General features: G+C 42.4%; 1 protein-coding gene across 2 annotated transcripts in view; it reads left to right on the top strand.

The window, feature by feature from the left end:
* The first annotated feature begins 201 nt into the window (after window positions 1-201).
* Window positions 202-17,581, top strand: part of LOC309960011 (UDP-N-acetylglucosamine--peptide N-acetylglucosaminyltransferase 110 kDa subunit-like) — a 235,545-nt gene continuing 218,165 nt past the window's right edge. Inside the window, exons 1-3 of one of the 2 annotated variants that reach the window (XM_082836556.1) lie at window positions 202-217; window positions 9,603-9,684; window positions 11,522-11,736. The gene's annotated coding sequence lies outside the window, so the exon portion shown is untranslated. Of the gene's footprint in view, window positions 218-9,602; window positions 9,685-11,286; window positions 11,737-17,581 lie in introns of those variants that run through there. The other variant, XR_014326111.1, reaches the window with a different exon arrangement.

Raw genomic sequence — 17,581 nt, 5'->3', positions numbered from 1 at the left:
GGGAGCGCGGATCCTGGACACTTGTTCCAGGGACACTTATGCGCTCGAACAGTCGCTCACTTTCGTCCAGGCGCTCATCCAGAAGGACACCTCCGAAGTGCGCTGCACCAACGGCGAGCCTCCGGTTTTCGTCAAGCCCGAGAAAGTAGTTGGAGTGATTGGGGCTTCGGGGAGTTCGGTCTCCATCATGGTAGTCAACATCCTGAGGCTTTTCCAGGTAGGGGGGCGCTCCCTCCGGGGCAGAGCGCGCCGTAGCTCCCCGCGCTCTTTATCCTGAAGGCTGGCTTGGACTCCAGGGGTGCGGGGTCTGGTCAGCCTTCGCTCATTTCCACCCTGGAGATCCTGCCGAATCCCTCCCACCTCACCCGAGGAGGTACTTTCCCTGCTTGATTCATTTCCCTTCCATCTCTCCCCTGTCCGCGCTCCACTCCATCCGGCTTGACATTCTGGATTTATGGCCCCATTGACAAGAAACAGTCTCCGAAAAACAAGGCGATGATTTAAATGGGTTTGCATTCGAGTGAAATATGGTTCCAAAACAGGCTTGTAAAAGTGCCGGGCTCCTGTGAGAGCCACTTAGGCGCAAGGAATATGAAAGATGAGAAGACGCCTAGAAACTAGGCATTTCTCAACTCCCCAGCTTCCCTGCCCCAAGCCGCCCGACAAGCTGCAGCTCCCTTGGAAAATTTCCAGAAGAGCTTAGGGAGGCAGTTCTTAAACCGAAGGCTAGGTCTTCACCTACATTTGGACGTGAATTGCCCATTTCGCTCGGGTTGGATTTCCCGACCTTAACCTGTCTCTGCGAGGGCATGGGGCGGAAGGCGTGGGGACTGTCCTCAAGCGGGGAGAAGCCACCCGCAGACGTGCCCCCAGGTGATTTGCTCTGGGCAGTTGTTTGCACCGTCTAAACTGCCTTTGCGATCCGGCCACTGGCAGGAGCCGGGCGATCAGCTTTCTACTCCTGCCAGCTCAGAGCCCGGAGGTGAGCTCATGCTAACTGCGAGACACAGTCGCTTTGTCTGCACCCACCCTGTGCCCATCCTTTCCCACGACCTCTCTAACGCAGCCCCCAACCCCAGTCCTGGGTTTTGAGGACGATTCTCAGAGCCAGACAAGAAGGCGCCTGGAGGGAGGCAGTAGGGTGCGCTGAGCAAGGCCGGGCGGTCCTCTAGCTCCGGGTGCAGGCGGGCAACGGCGGAAGAATGCGAGGACGGCGGAAGATGCGAGGACGGCGGATCGGGCCCGCTGAGCGGTGGGCGGTGCTGCAGTGCTCTCTCACCGCCTGCTCCCGCAGCCTCGGCCCCAAGGCTCCTGTGCCGCCCTGGGTATAGATGGATGGCTTCTGGATGAAGAAATTGAGTTTCAGGGTCTGCGTGACTATGGGTTCTCTTGTTTCTCTGTCTTTCTTCCTGTGTGTCTCTCTCCTTGTGTCTCTTTCTCCCTGCTTTTTTTTTTTTTTGGTCTGTCTGTTTTTATGTTCTCCCTTTCAATTTCTGCCTCTCTTTTCCTTCTCTACCCCTATCTCCAAGTTTTTTGTTCATCTCTGTCTTGAAGTGATCCTTTCCTAATGCACAGCTCTCTCCCTGCCTGGTAGGACCCAAGCTCCGTTAGTCCCTTCTCCAGATGTTCTGGCTGACCCTTATGCTCCCCGTAGCTAAAAAGTCGGCTCCCTCTCAAGTGCCTTTCCTGAAGCATGTTGGGTTTCTGGAGGGGACTCCTTGTGAGATTCAAGCTGTCACTACATCAGCACCCAGGGGTATGAAGTTTGTGTTTGTGCCAGAAGGAGGGGTGCCTGTCTAAAGCTGCAGCCTGGTATGGCCCCTCTGAGCCTCTGAGCATCCCTAGCACCTGTTGAGTATGCCACCTCTAGATGTTTGCAAGGCCAAAAGTGCTTCTGGGCAGCCTTCACTTTGAGGTAATGCTTTCAGGAAGAGCCTGGGTTGTTGGAAGCAAAACCCAGAAGCACTTCCTTTACCTCTGAGCTTAAACTAGAGAACCTGAGGAGGCAGCGCTGCAGGGAGGATGAGGCCAGAGGTCACCTGAGAATCACAGGGGCAACTCACAGTATTTTTACTGGAGCTCTGGGGGTTGAAGGCACATTTGCTGTTTGACATTTTAAAAATTATTTTGGTGCCTTCACTTGGAGCTTGGGAGCTTGCAGATGGGCCTGCCTGTCGAAAAAAGAGTGAAATCTTAAAGTCAAGAGAGAGCTTGCAGACTAGGTGAAGGATTGTGTTTGCTGAAAAAGATTCCAGGGGGAGCTGATTCCTTCTCTGGTATGTGGATCTGAGGCACTTGCAAGAAAAGAGAACGCTTGCCTTATGCTTAGTTCCCCCGTTCCCTGGGCTGGGAAGGAAAGGAACTGAATGCCAGCATTAGCAGTGTGCGTTGGGACCAAAACCATTCAGAGAAAACACTGTCATTTTCCTCTAATTTGCAAATTGCAGCTATTCATGTTGGATTGAACAGCTGAGGGAAAAGAGCCCCCAGTTTTCACCTGCATTTATTGAGAAGAGGCTGGTAGTAGGAGGGATGCACCAACTTGTGGCTTGTGCTGCAAGCTGGATATAAGCTTGGTGTGAGCATCCTGGTTAACCACTGCCCATGTTCAAATATACAGAGAGAGATTCCAACAGTCTCTTCCAGTAGCCTTATTTTTGCGTGTGATCTTAGAAGCTCCTGGCATGTAAGTCCAGCCCCCAGTTTCCAAGCCTCTGTAAACCTGCAAAATGAATAGAGAGAATAGTGGAACACAGACCCCTTGTTCAAAGACACAGTCACTTTAGGGAAAGAGGAAAAGAACAGGTAGGTGAATCTTCTCTGGGATTGCAGGGTTCAGCTCAATGAAGACTGTCCTGGATAAAAGAAACTCCTCTAAATGGTTGAATTCTTAGCTCTCCAGAGATTTGAGTTTTCTTTTCCCCAGTCCCTGTGGGTTGCTGTGGGGAATGTGTCAAACCTATCATTTGAGATAAAAATTTATGGTGAGGTAAGCTTCTAGGCTGGGGGAAGGAAGACTTAGTGACTGAAATGGGGGATGCTAAGCACTGGGGGGCAGGAAGGAACAAGGAGCTAGTAATGGATGTAACAAATGCTGCAGCTGCCAGCAAAGCCTGGATTGAACTTCCTTCCTGAAAATGAGGACCCGGGCAAGAATGACCACTCAGATGTAAACAGTGTCTCTGACGGGGAATTCTCATCTGCCTGCCGGTGGGCCAGAGCTGAGCAAGTCCTTTCTGTCTCCTCTGTATGCACACTGAATTGGTTAGTAAGTGACATGTCAGAGGACAGGAATCCTATTCAGTGGATCTTTCAAATCCAGGAGTTTGAGGCTAATGAAATTAGTGTGTGGCCAGGGCTCTGCCAACTAGAATTAAGTCACTGCAGCCACCCTGCAATGCATCTTCAGCCTGAAGGGAGCATCAGGGAGGAATTTCGGGAGATTTGTTTCGGAGCCTGTACAAAATAATACTCTCCTAATGCTAAGAAAGATTAAATGTAAATTAATATTGACTACGAGTAACATATTTAAAAAATAATCGCCGAGTGGGGGATGGCTTAAAGTGGAGAGATTATATAATATGGTGTCCAAAGAATAAATCTCCTCTGACCACTGTTTCATGGGCTATAAGTAAGATCTATCACAATGGAAAGTAATGGGAACGTTTTTATTCAAGGCTTCTCTGCTATTGACTTGAGAGCAAACACTCTGAGAGTATAAATTACTCTTGCTGTGTGCTGACTCTGAATGAACAATATTTCATGTGCAGTGACATGGTCTAAGCTATAGACTTGGAATTGAATGGCATCTGTTTCAATTGTTTTGTTCTCTCAAGAGCAACTAGATAGAAAAAAGTGGTCAATTTGACCCTTGTGGGAGCGTGTTGCAAATGTAAACCTGTGTCCCTCATACCATAAATGAAATACATTTGTAAATTTGTAAGTGTTTTCCTTCTGTTCATTGATGCTTGAGTATAATCTCAAACTTTGGCAGCAACATTTTATACATAAGTACTTGGTTTTCTTCCTTTCTTCTTTCTCTTCCTCCTCTCTCTCTCTCTCTCCATCTTATGTAATTGAATAGAATTGGGCACCTAGGATGATGTGGTGTTACTATAGTGGGATTTTTTTTTTTTAAAAAAAACAACTCTAACTTACCCTTTTAAACATTTCATAAATACAGGTGTCAGTGCCATTTGGAATAGTCTCTATAACAATTTCTGTCTCCACATTTACTGTGTTTCAGCAAATTTACCTAACAGATGGTGAGTGGGCAATTTTTAAAGGGGCATTTTTTCAAAGAGCGGAGAGGGAAGGAATAGAGACAGGCACATACTATATTTGAAGTTGCCTCCACGTGTATTTTATGTATGTATACCCATACAATTAAGAAGTCTTTGGATGTTTTATCTTCAAGAATAATTCAGATAATGGATTACTTGACTATCATAAACATTTAGGGTTTAACAGATTCGTTACATATAGACGTTGTATCATGGATTTAAAAGACCGTAGCCAGCGGGCAGCGGCGGGCGGAGCGACCGAAGGGCGGCGCGGGCTGGGCGTCGGGTGCGGGGGTCCGTGCTTCTTCGCGGTAGAGGGCTGGGGTTCGCCGGAGACGCCGGGTTGCTCCGCGTTGCCAGGTTACCGAGCGCGTGCCCCGCGCCCACTCTTCCGCCCGGGCCGCCCTCGGCGCCGCCTGAGCCGCGGTGCGGGCTGCGCGGGGCGCCGGGTCCGCGGAAGCCTGGGTCGGGGGCTGCGTGAGGGACTCTCGTCGCGCGTGGACGCTGCGCGAGCGCGCGGGGGACGTAGGGCGCCGACCTGGGGCTCCCCGGCGCTCCGGCTCTGCTCCGGGCGCCCGCTCAGGGGCCTCCGGCGCGAGGCCCCCTTCGTGGTAAAGATAGCAGCGCCCAGGCGGGCCGCGCCGAGGTGAGCTGGAGCCGGGCCCGGAGAGGGGTGAGTCTGCCACGCCCAGGCCTTGGACCCCGGGCTGGTCTCCCGTCTCCCGGGGAGCGGCGGGTGAGTGGGCGCGGCCGCGCGTAGGTCCCTCTCGTGGGGTGGTTAGCTCTTCGTGCGTCCGCAGACTTCTGTCGTCTGATAATCAGATCTGGGGTGGCCCAGGTTGGAGGCGAGGGTGCTTGATTGGGGAAACCTGAGGGGTTTAAGGACTCTGTTGGGATCGTTTCAGACCCCAGCAAGAAGCTGAGCAAGTTTTCTCCTCTCTTCCCGGCTAAGTGTTCTCCCTTCTCTGAAGACGCCAGCTTTTCTGAATCACCTTGTTCCTCGGGGGGATACAGTTGGTGGTTCTGACCGTGGAACGTAGGACCCGGCGCGGGGAAGCCTGAGCTGGTTCTAGTTACTTTGTTTGCAAAGCACTTGTCTTGTCTTTGGAATCTTTGTGTATGTAATCAACGTTGGGAAGAACCAGCGTTTTCTCCTCCAAAACACTGCGAGGGGTAACTTTATACGTAAGAAACAAGTGGGCGTTCACATCCATCTCTTTTCCAACCACTGAGTTTTGGTTGTGTTTCCTTTCTTTAAGTTTGTCTCGTTTTGAACTGATAACCAACCAACCAAACAAACAAACAAACCATAGCCAATTACACAAAGTATATACTCTAGTCTCAGTCCTGCCATTAATTAGCTATGTTACCTTAAGTCATTTATTTTTTCTAGGTCTCATTTTTCTCATGTGATGTTTTTTCTATGAAAAAGTATAGTTTCTCGAAGTCGCTAATCTCTGTGTCATAGTTCAGCTTGGAGAAAACCTGTTCTTATCCAAACTCCATGACATTGTATTTCCAGCTCCAACTTTGGACTTTGAGTGAGTTGGGGGCAACTTTTTAAGGATATTTTCACACAGCTTTTTTAGTTAGTATCAGTCTAGCTGACTTGTCATACTCAGACTTTCTCCCATATTCTTTTACCAGTGTGTTCCTTAGTCATATATATAAAGGCTGTTGTGGAAAAATGACCTCCTGGGTCAGCTTACTGCATGGTCATCGACACAGGGCAGGGAGTAAGATTCTGTGGATTTTACAGAAGCAGATACAGGTTTCATTATCCATGTCCTCTCCCCTTTCATCTTACAAAAACAGCAGGCTTTTCTTGGAGAACTGCCAGATAATGCCATCCTGCCTCCTCACGGGCCCCGGGGATGAGTCGCCCAGGGACTGAACTCCAGTAAAGCAGGTGATTGGCTCATGGGTAGGCATCTGACCTCGGCTAAGTCTATCAGACTGCTCCCCAGGACTTTTCTCTCAGAGCAAAATGGAAGAATTGTCTTTTCTCTCTGGAATTTCTAAGCTGGGGAGATATGACTCTGGGACTCCCAGTGACCATCCAGCACAAGGAGAGACTTTCTGTAAAATAAAGTCTTGCAGAGGTAAGCAGGGCTGAGCGATGGAGAGAGAGCTGGAACCCTGCTAATACTCTGGAACTTCCATATCCAACTGTATCTGAATATGGCTGCATTCCTGAATTTCTAGTACTTGTTTGTTGAGGTGGTTGTTGTTTGGTTTTTGTTTTTAAATTTCCTTTGACTATTTTGAATTTGTTTTCAGCCATGTGCATTTGAAAGCATCATAGCTAAAAGAGCTAATTTCCTACATTAATGTCAGGTTTGCTTCCTTAAGTGAAAAATAATATCCGCTATTTTCTTTAAATAAAATCCTTCTAGCTCAGGTTTGAGATATTCAAAACTCTGCCTCCTACCCCCCTCTTTTCCAACATTTACTATATCACCTTGAAGCATTTATGACCACATCTTTCCCATCTAGACGCAGTTGAGAGAGAGAGCAAAGACTTCTGATATAAACTGCAACCTATACGCCTCCTACCTGGAAGCTTTAGAACATACTTGATTCTTGTCATTAAAGCAAATCTTTTGTTGTTGTCTCCAGGGCACAGAAGCATTTTCATGGCATAATGGAGTACAAAGTACATTAAGCCTAACTCTACTTCTCATCCTCTTTGACTTTAAATAGGCAGAAAAGAACAATCTCAAACACATTTTCCCAACAAATAAAATACATATATGATTATGTTTAGAAGACGTTTATGCAACATATAGTTAGACTGATTACTTAATGGACCTTTCGCCAATTGGCACAGTAAATATATATGTTCAATGTGCTCAATTAAAAAGAAGACAGTAACATATTTTTACAGGTTAATTATCTGAGAAGAATATTGTGCCAGCACACTTGATACTACAGTATTTCATGTTTGACAGGTAATCTTCTTTCAGTTATATTTACTGCTAAATGTTTCTTGGATCAAGCTATTATAAGGTCAAAAGTAAAATGATATGAAATTACAATGATACAGGGACACATATCCCACTTTATGAGAATAGAAGTTCTAATTTCTTTTCAGTACTACTAGTAGTGACCACAATACTAATTTGAGCCCTTACTATGAGCCACTGTGCCCATATACATTTAGTTCTTACAGTAGTTCTGCAAAGGGCATATAATAATCCACACTGTAAAGCTGAAGAAAGTGATTCTCATAGCTGAAAGTCACATAGCTGGTGAGTGGCAGTCTAGATTCAAACTTAGAGTCGTCTGACAATGCCGAGGTTGTTGACCACTATGTACACTGCTCAGTTGTTGCACCAGTAAAGAAGTGCTTGAAATAATTATAGATTTGCCTACCCTGAAACTGCAGTGATTTAAAGACATCAAAGTTGCCAGTTGCTTAACCACATCTACTTACAGTAAGAAATTACATTTTATTTCATTTCTAAAACAAGATTAATTCTGCAGGCCCATCGAAACTTGAGCACACAAATCCTACCTCCAAATGAAAGATGCTTGTTTTCCATTATTCAACACATGGCCCTGTACAGAGGCAATAAATATATAGTAGAATTTTCTTTTTTTTTTTTTTTAACATCTTTATTTGGGTATAATTGCTTTACAATGGTGTGTTAGTTTCTGCTTTATAACAAAGTGAATCAGTTAGAATTTTCATTCAAATAAGTGAGAAGAGAGGTTTCTTCTTGTCCTGATTCAGTGCCCATCATTATGGATTATGATGGCTCTTCCCAAACTTTACTTCATTCACTCCACTCTTTCTACAAAACTCCAGTAATGGAATCCATCATTCAGATATATGTGCAAAGCGAAAGGACTGTATTAATACAGTTGCTGAAAGTCAAGTTGATAGAGCACAGGAAATACATCCTAATAAATGCAACATTAATGTTTGTGTGGGCCTTGGAGTGAGGGGTAGAAGAATTTTCAGTTTAATGGAATATTTTGCCTCTTGCTGTGAAAGTGCGGCTTAATAGTCTTGTAATTGGTCATTTACAGAATCCTCCATCTCTGGGTTTCATGCTTTCTTTACTCTGCAGCTGTTGATTCCTTCTCTTGTTCTGGATGGAAGAGAGCCACTTCAAAGGGCTCAGCCTGCCTTTTTGTGTTATTGTTGAGATGAAGATATTTCCATTTATTAAAGAACACTATTTAAACATTTTTATCATGTTTTAAACTTGACTGTGTCCTGAAGGTATGAGCACAGGCAGACATAATGGGGGATGTTTTCCAGGAGAAAACATACTCTTATCAAAGGAATTATCAGAATTTTCATGTATGGATTGAGAATCAAATTCTGGAGTTAGACCTGAATTTAAATTTATACTCACAACTTATTACCAGTCTCATCTTGATCAAACGGTTACCACACTTCTCATCAATTTCCTTATCTTTGAAAGCGGAATAAGAGAAGTATGCCTGGTGGAGTTACACATCAAGCTCATCTGATAGAATATTCATAAGGATTTTGCAGAAAATATACATGGAAATATTTTAGCACCGAGTTTAGCATGCGATTCGTCTTCAATACATTTAAGAGCTATTATTTTATTATTATTATGCTATCACTAAATATCACTATTACTTAAATGTCATTATTGCTAACATTGCTGTAAAACTACCGGAATAACCCATGATGAATTCCCCTCTTCTGTTTCCTTTGTTTAAATGGAAAATATATATATAAATCTAGACAGAGAACACTTTAGTGATCCTATTCAGTGGAGTGAGAATTTCCATGGCACTGATTAAAACAAATCCTGAATTGCATGGACTTAAGATAGCAGAGAGGGGCTTCCCTGGTGGCGCAGTGGTTGAGAGTTCGTGACCCGATCCGGGAAGATCCCACATGCTGCGGAGCGGCTGGGCCTGTGAGCCATGGCTGCTGAGCCTGCGCGTCCGGAGCCTGTGCTCCGCAACGGGAGAGGCTGCAACAGTGAGAAGCCCGCGTACCGCAAAGAAGAAAAAAAAAAAAAAAAGATAGCAGAGAGGCTAAGAGATTTGAAGTTAGACATCCCCAAGTGTGAATTCTACTGTGACCCTCTTCTAGCTCTAGAACCTTGAGGAAGTTACTTAAACTTTCTGAGCTTTACTACTAGTTTCCTCTTCTGTATCTTTTTCAGGACTATTTATCAAGCATCTTCCTGTTCTCTATGGTTGGACGTATCAATGAATAAATCAGACAAGAGCCTTTGCCTGCGTGCTCCTTCTTGCATGCTTTCTCCCTCCTTACACTCTCGTGTGGAAACGGATGTTATAAATAAACTCTATGCTTTGTCACAGGTTGATGGACGCTACGGGAGAAGGAAAAGGATGTGAAGCTCACTGAAGAGGCTTGGGTTGGGAGTGCTGGAGGAGTGTACAGGTAGGTTCTGATTTTAAATAGGGTAGTCAGGGTGGATTTTATAAGTTGACATTTGAGCAAAGACTTGAAGTGAGGGAGTTGTCAGAATGTATGAGGGGGAGACCACTCCCTGGGAGCAAGAATAACCAGTCCCAACACTCTAAGGCAGAAATATGCCCGGCAGCTTGGAGGAATATCAAGGAGGCCACCCTGACTGACTTAGTCAGTGGGGAGGAAGAGACAGCAGGAGGGCTGGAGGTCGGATATGTGATGGGATGGATTGGGTAAGTCCTGGGAGGCCATCACATGCATTGTGTCTTTTACTCTAAATGTAGGCAGCCAGGGGCAGGATTTTAGCCGAGGTGTGGCATGAACTGTCTCTTTTTTGAAAAGCATAGCTGTATCTGTGGTCTTGAGGATGTGGGGAGAGAGTGGAGTCAGGGAGAATCTCGGGAGGCGACTACAGGATCCTCGAGGTCTATGTTGTTGGCCTGCACCAGGCTGCTAGCGGCTGGTAATTCTCAGAAGTGGCACATTGGAAAGGTTGTGACAGCATTTCGTGGTAGATTGAATGCAAGAATGGAAAGGAAGAGGGGGTCAAGGGTGAATTCGAGATTTAGGGCCTGGGGAACTGGAAAGGTGTGGTTACTGTCACCTAAGATGGAAAAAGTTTGGGGTAGAGCATGTTTGGGGGATTAAAGACCAGTTTTGGAGGTATAAGATTTGAGATGTTTTCGTGACATCCAAGTAGAGGTGCTGAGTACACAGTTGGATACACAAGTCTGCAGTTCTGAAGAAAGGGCTAAACTAGAGATACACTTTAATACAATGGAGATATTAAGAATAATTACATGGAAGCGCTATTTTAAAGATAAAATGAAGTAATGCAATTAGCACTCTGTCTTCTCAAAACATTTAATAACTGTTAGCTAAAATAATTACCTGAAATGAAAAAATACCTATAGTTTCTTTTGTTGTTTGCAGTAAAAGTGAATAAAATGTCACAATTATTTTAATAGTATTTGTGACATAGTAGTTTTAGTTAAGACACCATGACTACAAACATTTACAATAAACCTTTCAGTCTCCGGCTTTTCACTCTGATAGGGTACTTGGAACCATATTTTGTAAGGTTTAAGTTAGTTGTCATAGGGTACCTCTTTAATTAGAAGTAATTCTGAACTGCCTAGTTCCATGCTGTTTTATATACATATATGTATAATTATTATTTTATGATTTATCAAACTCAGTTGAAAATTTGCATCACTGATATACATTAGAATTTAAGCATTTACCCAGGTACTCAAGGAAAAAAATGTACTTGTCTTGTAATTTCCATAGGGGTACTTGCTTTCACATCTTCCCTTCACTTTGCAATTGCAAACGTGGCAGGGGAAATATTATCTTACTGGTCTTTGAGTTCCCCTTAGCTATCTGCAAGTCCTTAAACAGCCTTTGTGGCTTAACCAAAATTCTCTTGCATCTTCATTCCGCTAACAGATATTGGTCTAAGCATGTACTTATACTAAAAACTGCATGACCACGTTGTCTCTACACATCTATAATTTTATGTTAACACTATCATTATGTAAGCTATACTTTAATTGTAATTAAAACAGATTTTATGTCAACACACATCCATTTCTAGTGTTCATCTGGTGTTCAAGGGGAGAGCAGCATGTCGTAAATTTTATCAAAATATAACATCTGAAGAATAGAACAGAGGGTAATTGTGTAATTCTGTATTCACTCTAATTAAGTTCAGTGGAGTTGGCATAATAGAATTAAGATGAAAGAAAAAGACATCGAGGTACCATGGCTCCCTCTCCTAACACACCCTTTTTGTATCCGAGAGCAGAGACTCAGCACCTTTCTGTACAGAAATGGAGACAGGAAGAGGCCAGAGGATGAATGACAGGCACGAATGAGGTGGAACTTTGAAGAGCAACATGGAAATGAAATACTTCTTTTGTATTTGGTAGGTGGGGAAAATGTACCAGCGTGTATGCCTACTGGGACCACGTTTTCCAGAACAGTTAAGCCCAGTGTCCACTGTGCTGTCCCACCTTCCTCGTAAGTAGGAACATACTGTTACTTGAATCTTTGCTTCCTGTTTCTTGATAGCTGGTTGAGAAGATTATCACAGGAACTGCATCTTGTTAGCAAACACACTGTTTTGAAATGATTGACACTCACTGAAGAGTGGCAACTCCAAGCTTGCTCTCTCTTGATCTTGGACTATTTAAGTCTGGAGTGCAGGAGTGGGTTACGGGGAAAGACCATTGGAATTCTTATGTCTTCAGCATAATGGTTATAGCATAATGGTTAGGAGTGTAGGTGCTGGTTCAAATCTCTGCTTTCCACTTGCTAACCATATGAGCTTGGGCAATTTACCTGATTACCTGAACCTTAATACTCCTGCCTATAAAATGATGTTAATAATATTTCATCCCCATAGACTTGTTTTCAATGTTAAAATGAAGTCACTTACACCAAGCACTTAATACAATGCCTAGAGCATAGTAAAGTCTATTATTACTACTACTACTGCTACTAATACTATTATTATTATTACTGTCACGATGCCAGGTGCTAATTTTCCTATGCCTTATTCCATTATCTTCTGCCCTGTCCCCCCATTCTGTCTTGTTTCTGTACAAGGGTAGGTTTGTCACAGAGCATTTTCTTTCCCTAGTGTCTGACTCTTAGTCATCAAGGTGACTGGTCCACGACCTGGCATTCATTGCTGCTCGTTGAAGCAACCCATTTTGAGAAGGGGAGTTGGATATTGATGCCAAGTTGGGTCAAGGAGAGAGAATTTTCTCTCTTCTGCACTCAGAGAGCTAAGTGAAATATTCAGGCCTCAGAAGGAGAATCAGGCAAAGGGCAACATGCTTAATTTCATACCTTAGTGATTAAGAACAAGTCAGACAGGCTGGATTTGAACTCATTTCCGTCATGTACTGACAACGGGATCTTAGGTGCTTTTGTAACCCGTCTGAGGCTTAGTCAACATCTGAAAGAGACGAATAACATTATCAGGACCTGGCATATAGCCTCGTTGTAATAAGTGAGTAAATCCTTTTAAAACGTTCAGCACATTGTTTGGCATATAAACACGTAATAAAATTTAGCTTCTTTGACTACTACCGCTGCTAATATTATTAAGTAGCTGAGCAGATCCGAGGCCCATTTTTTTCTTAGATTGCACATAATCATTTGGACAACCAGCTCACATTGATCAACCGTTGCTTATATATAAACCCCCATGAACCCAAAGGTGCTTTAACTCTCTCCCAGTCAGAGCCTGTTCTGGGGGCAGAAGCAACACCGGCACTACCCCCGTCATCTTTGCCTTTATTGTCACTACACTCGCCTGCCGTACTGAGCACTTTCTGTTTGCCAGGCACCAAATTTAGCCCTGCGTATGCACTATATCATGTAGTTCTCACACTCAGGTGGGAGACATTATCATCATCCCCAATTTTCCGATAAAGACGCCGAGGTGTTGGAAAGGTAAGAAACTTGACCCACAGCAAGAGATGGAGCCGGAGTATTCAAACTCTTCTCTCTGACCTCAAGAACCCTTAAATATTAGCATACTAGTACATCCTGGTAAGAAAATCTGCTTCCAGCCACTCTGGTGAGAGTAGAAATGATTCTCAGTCCCCACATTCCTCTATTGCCCATGCCACCCTAGCCTCAGGACTAGGGGGGAAAGGAAGTGATCTCTTCAAAGAGCAGCCAAAGGGAACCTACTCCCTTCTGCCTTTTCGTAATCAACTAACCAATATTTTATTTCCTTCTTAAGAGTCCCCACGTGTTCCTTTTGGTACTTAGCTTGGCCTTTTAGAATTCTGACATTCTGTACATGACTCATCCACTGTATTTCATGTTACTTTATTGAGGTCAAGTATAGGGTCTTACTCATCCTGAAGTCCAGTTATCCCCTGTCACATCTAACTGTTCTTTTCTTCTTGTAGGACATCTGCAGATATTTATTTGAATTTTGTTGAATTGTTCTCATCAACAGTACATTAAAAGTTATACAGAAAGTGCTTTCTTATAAGGAAAACCATCTAAATAGATTTCTAGCTCTTTACTTTTTATAGCACTATTGTAGAGATTATAGATCTCCAGGTAATATTTTTTAGATTGAGTTCTTCGTATCATCTTATTTTTACATATAATGATAAATCTGAATTTTCTCTATCAAAGCTCTGAGACTTCACTGGCTTGTAACTTAGCTTGTTGATATGTGTTGTTGACTTTTCCATTTTCAATGATGTTTGATCGTGGTAAGGATGGGGCTGGGTGGGAAGGTACATCTTAGGGCCATCAATTGGTTTTGTAGAGAACTAACAGAAAGATCTAAAGTCTCATCATATTTCTGCAGAACTCATGAATCATTTTATTATAATTCCATTCATTCAGGGAGTATAAAACCATTTTCAAATTGTTATTCCTAATTTGTTCATCTTCTCTTCCTTAGTCTTAGTGAGAAGAGAGCAGGCTGAATGGAAGACAGTCATTATGACCACTGGGGCCACTAAGGTAGGCCTCAGTCCCAGAGTTTTGTTTTCATCTCTCCGCTATTAATATTGGCTAATGTCTTGAGTGCTTACTTGGTGCAAATTACTTAGCCGACCATGGCAAATGGGTTGTGTCATTTCATCCCCTGATAGTCATACAATTAATGTATGTATTATTATGATATCCCATAATGCATACATGGAACAGAGCCTCAGAAGTAGTTATTTGCTCACCAAAATATGGTAGATGTGGAATTTGGACTGAGGTCTGATAGACTCCTAAATCACTCCTAGTGATTTTTACCACTGAATTAAAGTTGTATACCTCTGGAGAGTAGACAGTTTCTAAAATTTCCTCAGCTCTAATGTTTTATAATTAAATTTTTGTCTGATGGCAAGCTTAACAGTTAAGATGGGTAGGAAGGAATGCCAGCCTGTTGAATGGAATTTCCCTGAAATGAGCCAGTTCACTCATTCATTCACTCAGCATGTATTGAATGTTTGCTCTGTGCAAAGGCATTTTAGGCATCACAGTGGAGTGAGCGCCCCTTCCATAGACTCTCCTGCAGCACTCAGAGAAGTCTTGGACTGGTTTGCCTGTTATGGAATGGGGCTTGGTGATAGAAGCCTGGTTTGTCCTCCACTGATAAAACTAAGACATACTCATTTGAGTTTAGAGGCATCTTGAAGCCGTGGGATAGTAACACATATGAATCTTAGCATTTTTGCCTGGGATTAATGATATAAAGGCTTTGGATTTGGGTATGGAAAATGGGTGCAATTATGGGCGTGTTGGTTCTACATATATATGGACATCACGTGTCATCAGCCTGCAGCTACCTGCCATTCCTCACTACTTCTTTTCACAAATCAAAGAAGTACCTTCTTATCTCTCCTGTGGATAAGCTCTTGACAGTGGCACTAGGGCCTCCCTCAAGAAGTACATCATTGGCTAAACCAGTGGTTTCTCAGATATGCTCATTGAACAACCCTTAAGGTGGATTGACATTCCACTGCCTAGAATAGAATATGGTGTTCTTTAGAAATCGGGGGGAAAAAATAGGCCACCAGATGTACTTTCTTTAATTTAAATTGTTTATATATATGAACAATTGTTATATATGTGTATGTATACTTGTTCATATATATGAATGATTTAAAATTGAAGAGATATATACACACACACATATATATATGTATATTTAAATTTTGGCTTCTGTTAGCAAGTAGTAAATTAAATTATTAGCAGATCCATACTGCAGGGAAATAACCAATCAGATTTCATTCAATAGCTTGCTTTTTTGTAGATTTATGGTTGTGATTTTATATCTGCAGGTATGTTTGCTGAAGAAAATATTTCTGCCACTTTACACAAAATTAAATTCATTTAATACCAATGCGGCATGTCTCAACTGTCTTAATACAGTTTTAATCTTGAATCGCATCAGAAGTATGAAATTAGAAACATACCCCAAAATCATTTGAAGATATAATTACTTTCATTTCCCTTATACTTTTGAGACTTTTGAAAAATAAGTTTTTAGTTGTACTTATCTGTTTCTGTCTGTCTACGGATAGGAAACACTGAAACACAATTCTTTTTAAAAGTCAATATTAAAAATATATTGTCCAAGATGATCAAAACTAAGGAAGTGGCAAAGAAAGTCAAAAATTTAAACTTTCAAAGGGTGCTTTTTTTGTGAATGTGTAGTACTTGTTCTTCTGAAGGAATTAATCTTTTTAAAAATTTAATTAACTTATTTTTTATTGAAGTATACTTGGTTTACAGCGTTGTGTTAATTACTGCTGTACAGCAAAGTGACTCTGTTATACATATGTATATACATTCTTTTTCATATTCTTTTCCATTATGGTTTATCACAGGATATTGAATATAGTTCCCTGTGCTATATAGTAGGACCTTGTTGTTTAGCCAATCTATATATACCAGTTTGCATCTGCTAATCCCAAACTCCCAGTTTATCCCTTTCCCACCTGCTTCCCCCTTGGCAGCCACCAGTCTATTCTCTATGTCTCTGATTCTGTTTCTGTTTCATAGATAGGTTCATTTGTGTCATATTTTAGATCCCACATATAAGAGGTATCATGGTATCTGTCTTTCTCTTTCTGACTTACTTTGCTTAGTATGATAATCTCTAGTTGCATCCATGTTGCTGCTGCAAATGGCATTATTTCATTCTTTTTTTTAATGGCTGAGTAGTATTTCATTGTATATATGTACCACATCGTCTTTATCCATTCATCTGTTGATGGACATTTAGGCTGTTTCCATGTCTTGGCTATTGTGAATATTGCTGCTGTGAAGATCAGGGTGAATGTGTCTTTTTGAATTATAGTTTGGTCTGGATATACGCCCAGGAGTGGGATTGCTGGATCATATAGTAGGTCTATTTTTAGTTTTCTGAGGAACCTCCATACTGTTTTCCACAGTGGCTGCACCAACTTACATTCCCACCAACAGTGTTGTAGGAGGGTTCCCTTTTCTCCACACCCTCTCCAGCATATGTTATTTGTAGACTTTTTAATGATGGCCATTCTGACTTGTGTGAGGTGGTACCTCATGGTAGTTTTGATTTGCATTTCTTTAATAATTGGCAGTGTTGAGCATCTTTTCATGTGCCTATTGGCCATCTGTATTTCTTCTTTGGAGAAATGTCTCTTTAAGTCTTCTGCCTATTTTTTTGATTGGGTTGTTTGCTTTTATTGTCATCAAGTTGTATGAGCTGTTTGTATATCTTGGAAATTAAGCCCTTGCTGGTCGCATCATTTGCAAATATTTTCTCCCATTCTGTAGGTTGTCTTTTCATTTTGTTTATGGTTTCCTTTGCTGTGCAAAAGCGTGTAAGTTTGATTCGGTCCCCTTTGTTTATTTTCATTTTTATTTCTATTGTCTTGGGAGACTGACCTAAGAAAACATTGGTATGATTTATGTCAGAGAATATTTTGCCTGTGTTCTCTTCTAGAAGTTTTATGGTGTCATGTCTTATGTTTAAGTCTTTAAGACATTTTGAGTTTATTTTCGTGTATGGTGAAAGGATGTGTTCTAACTTCACTGGTTTATATAAGGCTGTCCAACTTTACCAACACCACTTGCGGAAGAGACTGTCTCTTTCCCATTATATATTCTTGCCTCCTTTGTCAAAGATTAATTGTCAAAGATTAACTGAGGTGTGTGGGTTTATTTCTGGGCTCTGTATTCTGTTCCATTGATCCATATGTCTGTTTTTGTGCCAATACCACGCTGTTTTGATTACTGTGACTTTGGAGTACTGTCTGAGTCTGGGGTGGCTATGCTGCCAACGTTGTTCTTTTTCTTCAGGATTGCTTTGGCAATTCTGGGTCTTTTATGGTTCTGTATGAATTTT

This window comes from Leucopleurus acutus (genome assembly GCF_964270905.1).
Source record: "Leucopleurus acutus genome assembly, chromosome: 3".
In the NCBI taxonomy this organism is placed as follows: Eukaryota; Metazoa; Chordata; class Mammalia; order Artiodactyla; family Delphinidae; genus Leucopleurus; species Leucopleurus acutus.
Note: the sequence above shows the minus strand (reverse complement) of the source record. Positions and strands in the feature narration are given on the sequence as shown.